Here is an 11,184-nt window from a genome sequence, read left to right on the forward strand (position 1 = left end):
TACTTGTTGATTACATAAACTCTCAGGCCAGCTCACAAAAGGGAATGTCCTTAGCACCTTCCCCCACCCCCATTTTACAGCTGAAGAACTGGAGTGGGTTTGGAATCTGAGATGGTCATTTCCAAAGCCTGTGCCCTTTCCATGGCTCTGCTGGCCTCCTAAGAAGAAGGCAGAGTGAAAGCAGCCCATGAGAGGAAGGTCAAGGGCACCAGGAGGCCAGAGACACAGGGCCTACAGTCAGGGAAGAAGTATCAGGGACCTCAAAGAAATACACAAGAAACTAGGCCTTAACCTTGAAAATAGGTTGTAAATGGAGATTCAGTGTGCAGACCTGAGCCAGCCTTGTCAAATTCCAGCTTTGCCACTTACCAGCTGGGCCACTGCTCTGAAGCAGGTAGATACATTCTTTGGGGATCCATATCCCCTCCTCCTTAAATCCAGGTCAGACTCAGTAACATACTTATACAGCCAGTAGAATGCAGAGAAAGTGATACACATATTTCTGAAGCTAGGTCAGAAATGCCCTACAGCTTAGTTCTGGTATACTTGGGCTTCACACTCTGGGGAAAGCCAGTCCCCACCCACCCAAGATGCCTGGCCTCATGAAGATGGCATGATGGGGAGGCCCAAGGGAGGTCCATGGAGCTACCAGCTCATAGCCAGCTTCCTGCTCTGGGCATGGACCTTGATGCAGCCCCTGCTGGCACCTGCTGGTAACTACATGAGTGATGCTAAGCAAGACCTGCCCTTCCCAAACTCTCTTTCATGTGTGGGGATCATATTGTATGCCACAGTGCACTGGAGATTGAACCCAGGGCCTCCTACATGTTAGGCAAGTGCTCTACCTCTTGAGCTATGCCTCTAGCCCTATTGAGTTTGAAATAAGCTCTTCCTAACTTTGTCTAGGAGGGCCTCAAATATGAGATCTTCCTGTTTCTAAGTAGCTGGGATGACATACCCTCACACCTATTGGAACAGTGACTTTGAGTGATGGAATTTACCTCTTCAGTTTCTCCATTTGTAAAACAGGGACAATGTGTGTGGGGGGGGAGAAATCTCAATCAAATGACATCATACATGCATAATGGGTGCAGACAAGTGGAGCTGTCAGGTCCTTAGTAGTAATCACTAATTCTTATAAGAACACAAGAAGTAGTGATCACTACTAAGGACCTGACAGCTCCACCTGTCTGCACATTATGAGGAGCTAGACAGAATGCGAATTTCATCGAACTTCCTCATCTGGAGAGAGAGAAACCAAGGTGCAAGGGATGGCAAATGGCGCCAAGCTATTGCCTGGACGGAGCCCTCCTGATCTGGGTACCTGCTCACCAGGCAAGACTGGCAGGAGGTCCCTGGGGCTACTGCAGAGGAGGCGGGCTGTGTGTAGAAGAGAAAAGATCCTCTGGCCAACACTCTAGGCAGTACCCTTTTGGTATGATGTCTCTGATCTTGATTAGCTAATGGCTAAATTCTACCAGCAGGGTCCAGGTCTATACAGTTAAATCTCTGACCCTTTATGATGGGAAATTACAGGGCTCAACCACTTGTACCTTAGTATGAACAAAATATCCTAAGAACTAGTTTAATGATGAAAGTATAGTTGAGATTGTAGAGGGGGAAGTAGTCAATGTAGATCCAGGAGAAGAAAGTTGGGAAAACAGAGAGAAATGTTCAGTTTGGGCTTTAGAGCCCAATAAGAAGGAGGGTGCCAAGGGGTAGCAGAAGAGGTGGTAATGCCTGGGTGACCTTGGTGAACCTCCTTGGGTTCTCATTTTAAAAAAATAAGGATAACTAATACTTTACAAAGTCACAGTGAAGATTAGATGTGTAGAAAGTGCTTGACATATAGCAGATAGTTACTGGATAGCTCTGTTGAATTAAAGTTCTAGATGTTGGTTATGTGCCATCTGTACCCAACTCTCAGAATACCAGAATGAATTGAAGAGACCTGGTTGCTGCCTTCATAGAGTTTATAGTTTGACAGTATTAAACAATTATGCTAATAGTTGCTCAATGACAACAGTATCTAATGGTTTCTTTATAACCATTATAATTGCAACTGTGATAAATGCCATAAACACATACAGCATATCTATTACTTTGCAGTGTGTGTGCCCACCTGTAAATGTGTAGGAACTTAACTCCAACTGGAGAGATGAGAGAGGGCTCCCCACCCCCAGGGAAGTAATATTTAAGCTGGAAATGTTACCTACTATGCTTCTGGCACTGTTCCTGCATTCTGAGTCTGTATCAACAAATTAAAAAGTCACTGTCCTCATGTCTGCATTATCAAAATTATCCCAATAGCTACTCTGGGGAGAATGGATTGGAATAGATTTAGAAGGTTGCCTTCCCCAATCTTTTCAGATAAATCCTGATTGGAAGCCAAAAGACACGGATGGTTTCATGTTTCCTCAGTGGGGGAAGATGGCTGAGACAGAATGTCCAAGAGGAAGGGGGACCTGACAAGGGTGGAGGACTGGGAATTCTGAGGTCAGAGGGAAGGCTGTGGTGGAGATTTAGGTGATGACAAAGGGCTGGGCCTGAGGAAGTTTCCGCACAGGATTAGGTGACAGAATGGGTAAGATGAGGTGCAGAAACACTGCTGAGCTTCTGGGCATCCAAAGAAAACAGCTGTGGGCTAAATTCCCCTCCACTAAGCTGGAGCACCGAGGGAAGGGTTATTCATTATAAGACCTAGAGAATGGCTTTGATCTAGAGACAGTGAGAAGTAGCTTGGATACCACTACGCCTGAGCTAGATCAGCTAGAGAAAGACTGATCTTGTCTATGTCCTGCCTGCAGGGGTGTGTGTGTGTGTGTGTGTGTGTGTGTGTGTGTGTGTTTAACAACTATATTCATCTGTGTCTGTCTCTGAGTAAGTGGACATTTTTTCATTCCTATGTCCTCATCTGTGTGGCAATGACCTTGTGTCTGAGCATGTCTTTGAAAGACATGCGTCCTTGTGTTCAGTGTGTCCAGTCTGGTTTTAAATGCAACATGCATCCTGATCTTTGTGTTTGTCACTGTGGCTCTGTGTGTGTGTGTGCGTGTGTGTGCACATGTGTGTAACGTCTTTATTCATTTATGCATGTCTCTGAATAGATGGGTATTTCTGCATACCTCATTAGTGGCTTTGTTTCTGAGCATGTTTTGAAAGGTGTACATCCTTGTGTGCAGTGTATCCAGTCTGGCTGTTTGTGTGCATGTGCATGTGCATGTGTGTTTGTAGCAGGGAGAGGGACAAAGAAGAGAGGTTCTACATGCACATGGCCAAAGTATACAAGTCTTTGTGTGATTCTTCATGGGCTAAAGTGTGTATGTGCTTATTCTTCTGCTGATGGCTTACCCTTCTCCATGTCTGCCTTGTCTTTAGGCATATCAGTGTTTACATGGCTGTCACTGCAGTGTGTTGGCTATATTTGTGTATAGTGTAAGTTTTCTGATATCATCTGCTTATGGGTATGTCTGCCCCCACCCTCACTGTGTCCTGGAGTGCCTGTGTGAACACTGCATGGAGAGGGACTCATATTTTCTTGATTAGTGTTTGCCTTCCAGTACCTAATACATAACTTTGAGCCTCATGGGATATAGATGTGTAGATATTTTATAAGCTCAAGGTCCTCTAACTAGTTACCTAACCTCTTTAATTTATCCATCCATCCATCTCCATGACACTCACATCTAGTTCCTGTGTAGCTATCTTTCTCCGACAAATTACTAAATTTCTCAGTGTCTCTGTGTTCTTGTCTATAAAATGGTAATAAAGCTAGCCACCTGATAGGGCTTCTGGCATGGCATGGGGATGGAACTGACACAAAGCATACAAAATACCCAATGTGCTGTGTGGCACAGAGTAAGTGCTCACCACATGGACACATTAGCTATGATTATCACATCATATCCTCCGTATATTTCAGCACATTCTCTGCACTTCACTGAACACCACCCCTGAGCTAGAAGCTGATGAGGTTATTAAATATGTCTGTCAGTGCCTTCTCCTGTGACCTTGGGTGAGGCATATACACTACTGGACCCACAGAATGAGTACAACACCCATTCTTACCAAGAGTCTGGATGTGCCTGCCCTTCAAAACCTGTAAATTGCTGTACAGAGCTGTGCATAACAAGACAGGGGACAGACATCTCAAAGCGTCAGGATGATGAGGTGCTATCCTGGGTTATTTAGAAATTCAGGCAAAGCAAGGACAAAGTTATACTGCAAAACTCTGTGTAGTGCCTCCCACTTGTCTCCTTTCTGCGATGAGCAGTCTGTGTTCACCCTCTGGGGAAACGCCAATGGGAAGCCAAAGGCACTGACACACCTCCTCTTTTCCACAGGCAGGAGGATAGGGGCTTCGCAGTTAATACCAAAACAGAAAGAAGAACAACTAGTGAGAGATCTGATTTCTGCCCTAGTAGCCACTAACTTGGGTGAGAGGTGGAGACAAGGAGGGATGGAATAAGGAAAGACTAGAAAAGAAACTTGGGACCTGTAATAGCGACCTGTAATAAAGAGACAAGAAATGGAGGTAGAAATGAGAAAGAAAGAGGGAGAAAGTTGGAGATGGGGAGGCAGAGGAGACAGAATCAGGCCTTACTGCAGACCTGGTTCCCACAGCCAGAAATCAAGGCTCCACCTGTGGCAGCCCTCATGGCAAGTACTGCTTCTTCTCCCAGGTCATCCCCGCCACACACGTACACACACACACACACTCATACACACATGTACACACACACACACCAATGTACATACATGCACACATGTGCTCATGCACTGAGGTATACACTCGCACACATGATGATGCACACATCCATACACTGATGCACACGCATTCACATATATGTGGACAGGCTCCCACCCTAATATACACTTGTGGACAAATACACATGTGTGCATACATATACTTACGCACACTCACATGCACAGACACATGCACACACATACTGGTACATACAAATGCACATGTATTCTCACATGCACGTTCATACTCATACTCTGATACATGTGGACACACATGCTCACTAATGCTCATGCATGGATACACATACCTACGCGCATGTTCATACAGTGATACACACACTCACAGGTATACCCAAGTAAGCACTCAGACAAACATTCAAATGAGCACTGACAAACAGAGGCAGAGGCCCAGGCCTCAGGACAGGGTGGATACTAGCCAATGGGACTCTTCTGTGTGACCTTGGGCAAAGCTACCTCACACCTCATTTGGGTCTCAACTTCCTCATTTGGAGAACAAGCCATCAGAACTCATGCAGTGACTTCCAGGCTAAATAGGATAAGGGATATGAAAGAGATTTCAAAACTGGAAAAATTGGACCTGATATAACAGTTCATAAAGAAAAACAATTTAAAGTGGCCAGGAAAATGTGGGGCCAGGCAAAGTAGAGGAGAATAATGAAAAATAATGACCGCATCGAAGAATAAAACATTATAAATCACAGGAAGTTTTTTAAAGGCTTAAAAAATGAATCCCCTTAATATATAAAAAGCTCTAACAAAACAATATTAAGGGCCTCTACCTATTACCCCCCCCCAAAAAAAAAATGGGGAAAAAGATTATCGAGAAACTCATCTGAAGAAAAAATGTAACTGACATAGGGGTAGTAAAAAGGCACTCATCATTTCTCATTACAATTAATAGAATGTCCATTAAAATGAAAGTAAAGCATCATTTTCTACCCATCCATCTGAGAAGGAAGGAACTACTTTAAATAAACTGTACAGGAAAAGGGAAAGAAGGAGTAGACACATGCACACATTTTTGGTGGGAGTATATATTAATTGATGGAAACTTTGGAGATTAATCTGTTAGTCCCTATCAAAATATTTAAGGCAGCAATTTACCATTTCATACAACAATTTCACTTCTAGTAATAGATTCTATGTTCTACAGAGATACTTGCATATGTGTACAAAGTTAGTACAGACAAGAATGTATTTGTGGGCTGGGAAGGTGGCTCAGTAGTAGAGTGCTTGCCTTGCATGCATCAGGCCCTAGGTTCAATTCCTCAGCACCACATAAACAGAAAAAGCCAGAAGCGGCACTGTGGCTCAAGTGGTAAAGCGCTAGCCTTAAGCTGAAGAGCTGAGGGACAGCACCCAGGCTCAGAGTTTAGGCCCCCGACTGACAAAAAAAAATGTATTTGTACCAATTTATAATTGGGGGGATGGAAAACAAGGTAAATAATGAGCTAAGTATACCCATGTAAGAGAATTCTATACTTATTTAAAGGTCAACATAAATCCAAATACACTGATATGTTAGATCTATAATTAAATTAAAAGTAGCATTGAAGCTGGCACCAGTGGCTCATGCTTGTAATCCTAGCTACTCAAGAGGCTGAGATCTGAGGATCATGGTGAGAAACCTAAGCAACTCCATTTCATTTAAGACCCCCATCTCAGTTCTGCAACTTGACCCACTTCAGCCCCTACGCCTAGAATTACGATATCTGAAATTCCAGAACAGTCCCTCCTAGGGTCTGGTGACCATTATCTAAACCAGATACCCTGCAGTTTAGCATGTATCCTCTTGAGACTCCCCTGTGGTGGAAGTCAACCAGTTTAAAGTACGTCAGCCCCCTTAATCTAACCAACAACTTGTTTCTGGTCCTTTCCTGCTTTGTAGTGCACCAATCATACTATAGAGTTGTTTTATGGGGCTGGGAAGGTGGCTCAGTGGTAGAGGGCTTGCCTTGCATGCCTGAGGCCCTGGGTTCGATTCCTCAGCACCACATAAGCAAAAAGAAAAAAGCCGGAAGTGGTGCTGTGGCTCAAGTGGTAGAACACTAGCCTTGAGCTGAAGAGCTGAGGGATAGCGCCTAGGCCCAGAGTTCAGACCCCACGACCGGACCCAAAAAAAAAGAGTTGTTTTATGATTTTCCCGCGGTGTGTAGTCACTTGTTACAAAAAGTCATGATGTATGAAAAGCCCCTGCCTTCCCTAAAAAGTGTATAAAAAGTGCTGTAACCCTGGGCTCGGGGCCTCTGAGCGTCTTGGGCTGCTGCCATGTACACGGGGAACCAAACTCAAGCTTGCACTAAAGACTCCTTTGCTTTTACATTGGTGACAGTCTCTAGTGGTCTTTTGGGTAAGGATTTCTGAATTCAGCTTTACAATGGTTCACAGATAACCAGGGCAGGAAAGTCAATGAGACTTTTATCTCCAATTAACCACCAAAAACCCAGAAGTAGAGCTGTGGCTCAAGTGGTAGAGCACCAAACTTGAGCAAATAAACCTCAGGGACAGCACTCAGGCCCTGAGTTCAAGCCCCCAAACCAGCACACACACACACACACACACAGAGTAATTTTGAAATATATACATATAATGAACATTATATATAAAGTATATAATTATATATAATGTATATATAACATATAATGAACATTATATATACATCTATATTCCCATCTGTGTCCCCAAAAGACAAATATGTAGGTATTTAAATAATATTTTTGAATAGACACAGATTTTAGGAGCAACACACTTGTATATTTTTTCTTGCCTTCACTTTCCTCCTCCTCCCCTCCTTCCTCCTCTTTTTCTGGATACTCACTGTTGGAGTGGTGAAAGGGCACTTCTAAGCACAGCTGGTAGTTCTGCGAATTGGCACTGCTTTTCTGGAGGGCAATTTGGCAGACTATTAAAAAAATGAAGACAGGCCCTCTTTTTGATCCAACAATCCTACTTCTAGGAATGTTTCCTAAGGAAATAACTAGAAATGAATGCAGAGATGAATAATAGCAACCTGTGTCGGTGTTCCTCCCATGCTGGGCAACACATGCATACCTTATCCTTCACTCATTTCATCACACAAGTGATGAAATATTACCTACATGGGGAAACTGAGACTGAGATGTAAGTTGCTAAAGTTCAAGTTGCTGGCAAATGACAGGTTGGAGCCAAACCCTGGTCTCTTTAACTCCAAAAATTCTATACTGAACTCCAAAAATTCTATACTGGATACTCCAAACCAACTTGTTCTCCTGTGCTTTAAAACACTGCTTAAGAAAGATGCTTTAAGGGCTGGGAAGGTGGCTCAGTGGTAGAGCGCTTGCCTTGCATGCATGAAGCCCTGGGTTCAATTCCTCAGTACCACATAAGCAAAAAGAAAAAAAGCCGGAAGTGGCACTGTGGCTCAAGTGGTAGAATGCTAGCCTTGAGCTGAAGAGCTGAGGGACAGCGCCCAGGCCCAGAGTTCAGGCCCCACGACCGGATCCAAAAAAAAGAAAGATGCTTTAGGACTGGGAAGGTGACTTAGTGGTAGAAAAACCCAGAAGTGGTGCTGTGGCTCAAATGGTAGAGTGCTAGCCTTGAGCAAAATAGCTAAGAGACAGTGCCCAAGCCCCAGGACTGGGGAAAAAAAAAAAAAAACAACTTTATCTAGTATGTGTGTGTGTGTGTGTCTCCTGCTACTGATGGGCTTGAACTTGCTGTGCTTAGCTCTTTCACTCAAGGCCAGAGCTCTATCACTTTAGCCACAGCTCTATTTGGGCTTTATTGGAGATTAAGAGTCTTATGGGCTTTCCTGCCCTGGTTGACTTTGCACTTTGATCCTCAGATCTCAGCCTCCTGAATAGCTAGGATTACAGGTATAAGCCACCAGTGCCATTTCCCTCTACTACTGTTTAAACAGCAAAAATTTCCAGGTACTAGTGGCTCACACCTGTAATCCTAGCTTCTCAGAAGGCTGAGATCTGAGGATAATGGTTCTAAGCCAGCGTGGGCAGAAAAATCTGTGAGACTCTTATCTCCAAGTAACCACCAGAAAACTGGAAGTGACACTGTAGTTCAAACTAGTAGAGCACTGGCCTTCAGCAAAAGAGCTCAGGGACAGTGCCCAGGACACGGATTCAAGCCCTATGACCAGAAAAAAAGGTGAAAAAAAAGTTCAGAATTACATTAAATGTGCAAGAATTGAGGAATGATTAGATAAATCGTGTAGTGTCATATGATCAAATATGTCATCCTGAAAAAGAAGTTTTGAGAGGTAGAATTTAGTGCTAGAGTACTTGCCTAGTCTGTGTGAGGTCTTCAGTTTGATTTCCAGTATGGTAACATAGAAAATTTTGAAAGAATAATGGCATGGGCACATGTTTGTATTATATATGTTTTCCTGGAATTCATTTTGATAGATATTAGTTTATATGATCAGAGGCACAGAGGCATTGCACCCTTGTGTTCTTCCTCTAAGAGTATTCTCTTTTGGTTTTCCTGTGTGTGAATGCCTGGAGTTCTGTATTGTTCATGATGTGTTAAATGGAAAAAATGGAAAAACATGTCCATTTTCAATTTTTAAAATGTATTTTTGTCATTCAACTGCATTTTTATCAAGTTGAAAACCTAGAAAGCCTAGTCTGTGGTGGTAAAGGTTGGAAGAGGAAGGACTGTCAACTGGGGAGCCTTCTGGGTGTGTTTGTGCACAAAATCTAAAGCTGGGTTGTGGGTATGTGGTGGGCTACACCTGTTCAAATCAATCTAGTTGTGGCTGGGCACTGGTGGCTCATGTTGTAATCCTTGCTATTCAGGAGGCTGAGATCTGAATACTGAGGTTCAAAGCCAGTCTGAGAAGGAAAATCCATAAGACTCTTGTCTCCAATAACTAAAAAAAAAGGCAGGAAGTACAGCTATGGCTCAAGTGGTAGAAAGCTAGCCTTGAGCTAAAAAACCCCTCAGAGGTAGCACCCAGCCCTGAGTTTAAGCCCCAGAACAAAAATATAAAGCCCCAGAAAAAAAACAGTTGTATAGTTAATGTATTATAGGTTTACCTATAGGTATATATAGATATAAATGTATCTAAATATATGTATTTAGATGTAAATATATTTTATATATAAATAATATAATATATTTATATCTATATATAGTTATATCTATCAAAATCTAATATAAATATCTAAATATATCTATTTATATCTAGATATATATTTAGGTATATTTATATCAATATATACCTATATAGTACATTATAGGATTATATCATTTACAGTTTCTGAAAAAGAAATGAATATATATGTGTATAAAAATTCTGGTGGTAAAACACAGAAGTTTTGGCAGTGATGGTTGCTAACTGCTATAGAATTTTAATTTTTATAGTATTCTATATTTTATAGTATTCTATAGTATCTAGATATAATTATATATTCTATTTTATTATACATGTATTGTGTGCATTTTATACTATTCTATATTATTTCTTATATAATTCTACATTTTCCTTATCTGAATGAGTCTGCATTATCTTTATAATTAGGAAAAAATAATGCCAGTAGTGGAAGCCTGGGAATAATGTGCTGGAGAAGCAGTTTAAAGTACGGCCCTAGAACCCTAGAGTGGACAGAGCTATTTAAAATCTCCAGACAGCCCTGGGCCCACCTGGCTCTGGTCTTGCAAGTTCCAGCCTCCTTGGAAGGCAAAGCTTCTGTGATCTGAAGAGGTTTGTTTGGGTGAAGGGAAAAAAGCAATACACTTAACACAGATTCCACCCATTTTGAATTCCCGCTGGGCAGGTGCTGCAGAACCGCAGAACCATCCTGGTCCTAGCAATAACTTCTTATTCAGCTGCCAGCTGGAAGCCTTGTTGCTTGCTGGTGGTGACACCAGGCCTCCTGGGAGCAGCTGGCTGTCAATCAGAAGCCTCTTCTCAGCAGTTAGCCATCTCTGCCTCCTTTCCCATTTAAAGGGGCAGTTTCTGCCTGGGTGAGAGAGCAGGGCTCTGCCTTTCCAGATGGAGTCTGATTTAGGACAACAGCAATATTAGGGAGGGACAAGGCAGGTTACTGTGCATAACTCCTGAGATTCCAGAATCAGCTTATCCTCCATTGACAAGTAAAGCCAGGTGCCCCATAGTTCACACCTGCCATCCTAGCTACTCAGGCAGCTGAGATCTGAGGATTGCTGTTCAAAGCCAGCCCAACCAGGAAAGTCCGTTAGACTCTTATCTCCAATTAACCACTAAAAAAAGCCAGAAGTGGAGCTGTGGCTCAAGTGGTAGAGCACTGAGTTAAAGCCCCAGGACTGGTACAATAAATAAATAATTTAGGTATAAAAGCTAAATTTAGGGGCTGGGAAGGTGGCTCAGTGGTAGAGGGCTTGCCTTGCATGCCTGAGGCCCTGGGTTCGATTCCTCAGCACCACATAAGCAAAAAGAAAAAA

Source organism: Dipodomys ordii, unplaced genomic scaffold (assembly GCF_000151885.1).
Source record: "Dipodomys ordii isolate 6190 unplaced genomic scaffold, Dord_2.0 Scaffold13, whole genome shotgun sequence".
Classification (NCBI taxonomy): Eukaryota; Metazoa; Chordata; class Mammalia; order Rodentia; family Heteromyidae; genus Dipodomys; species Dipodomys ordii.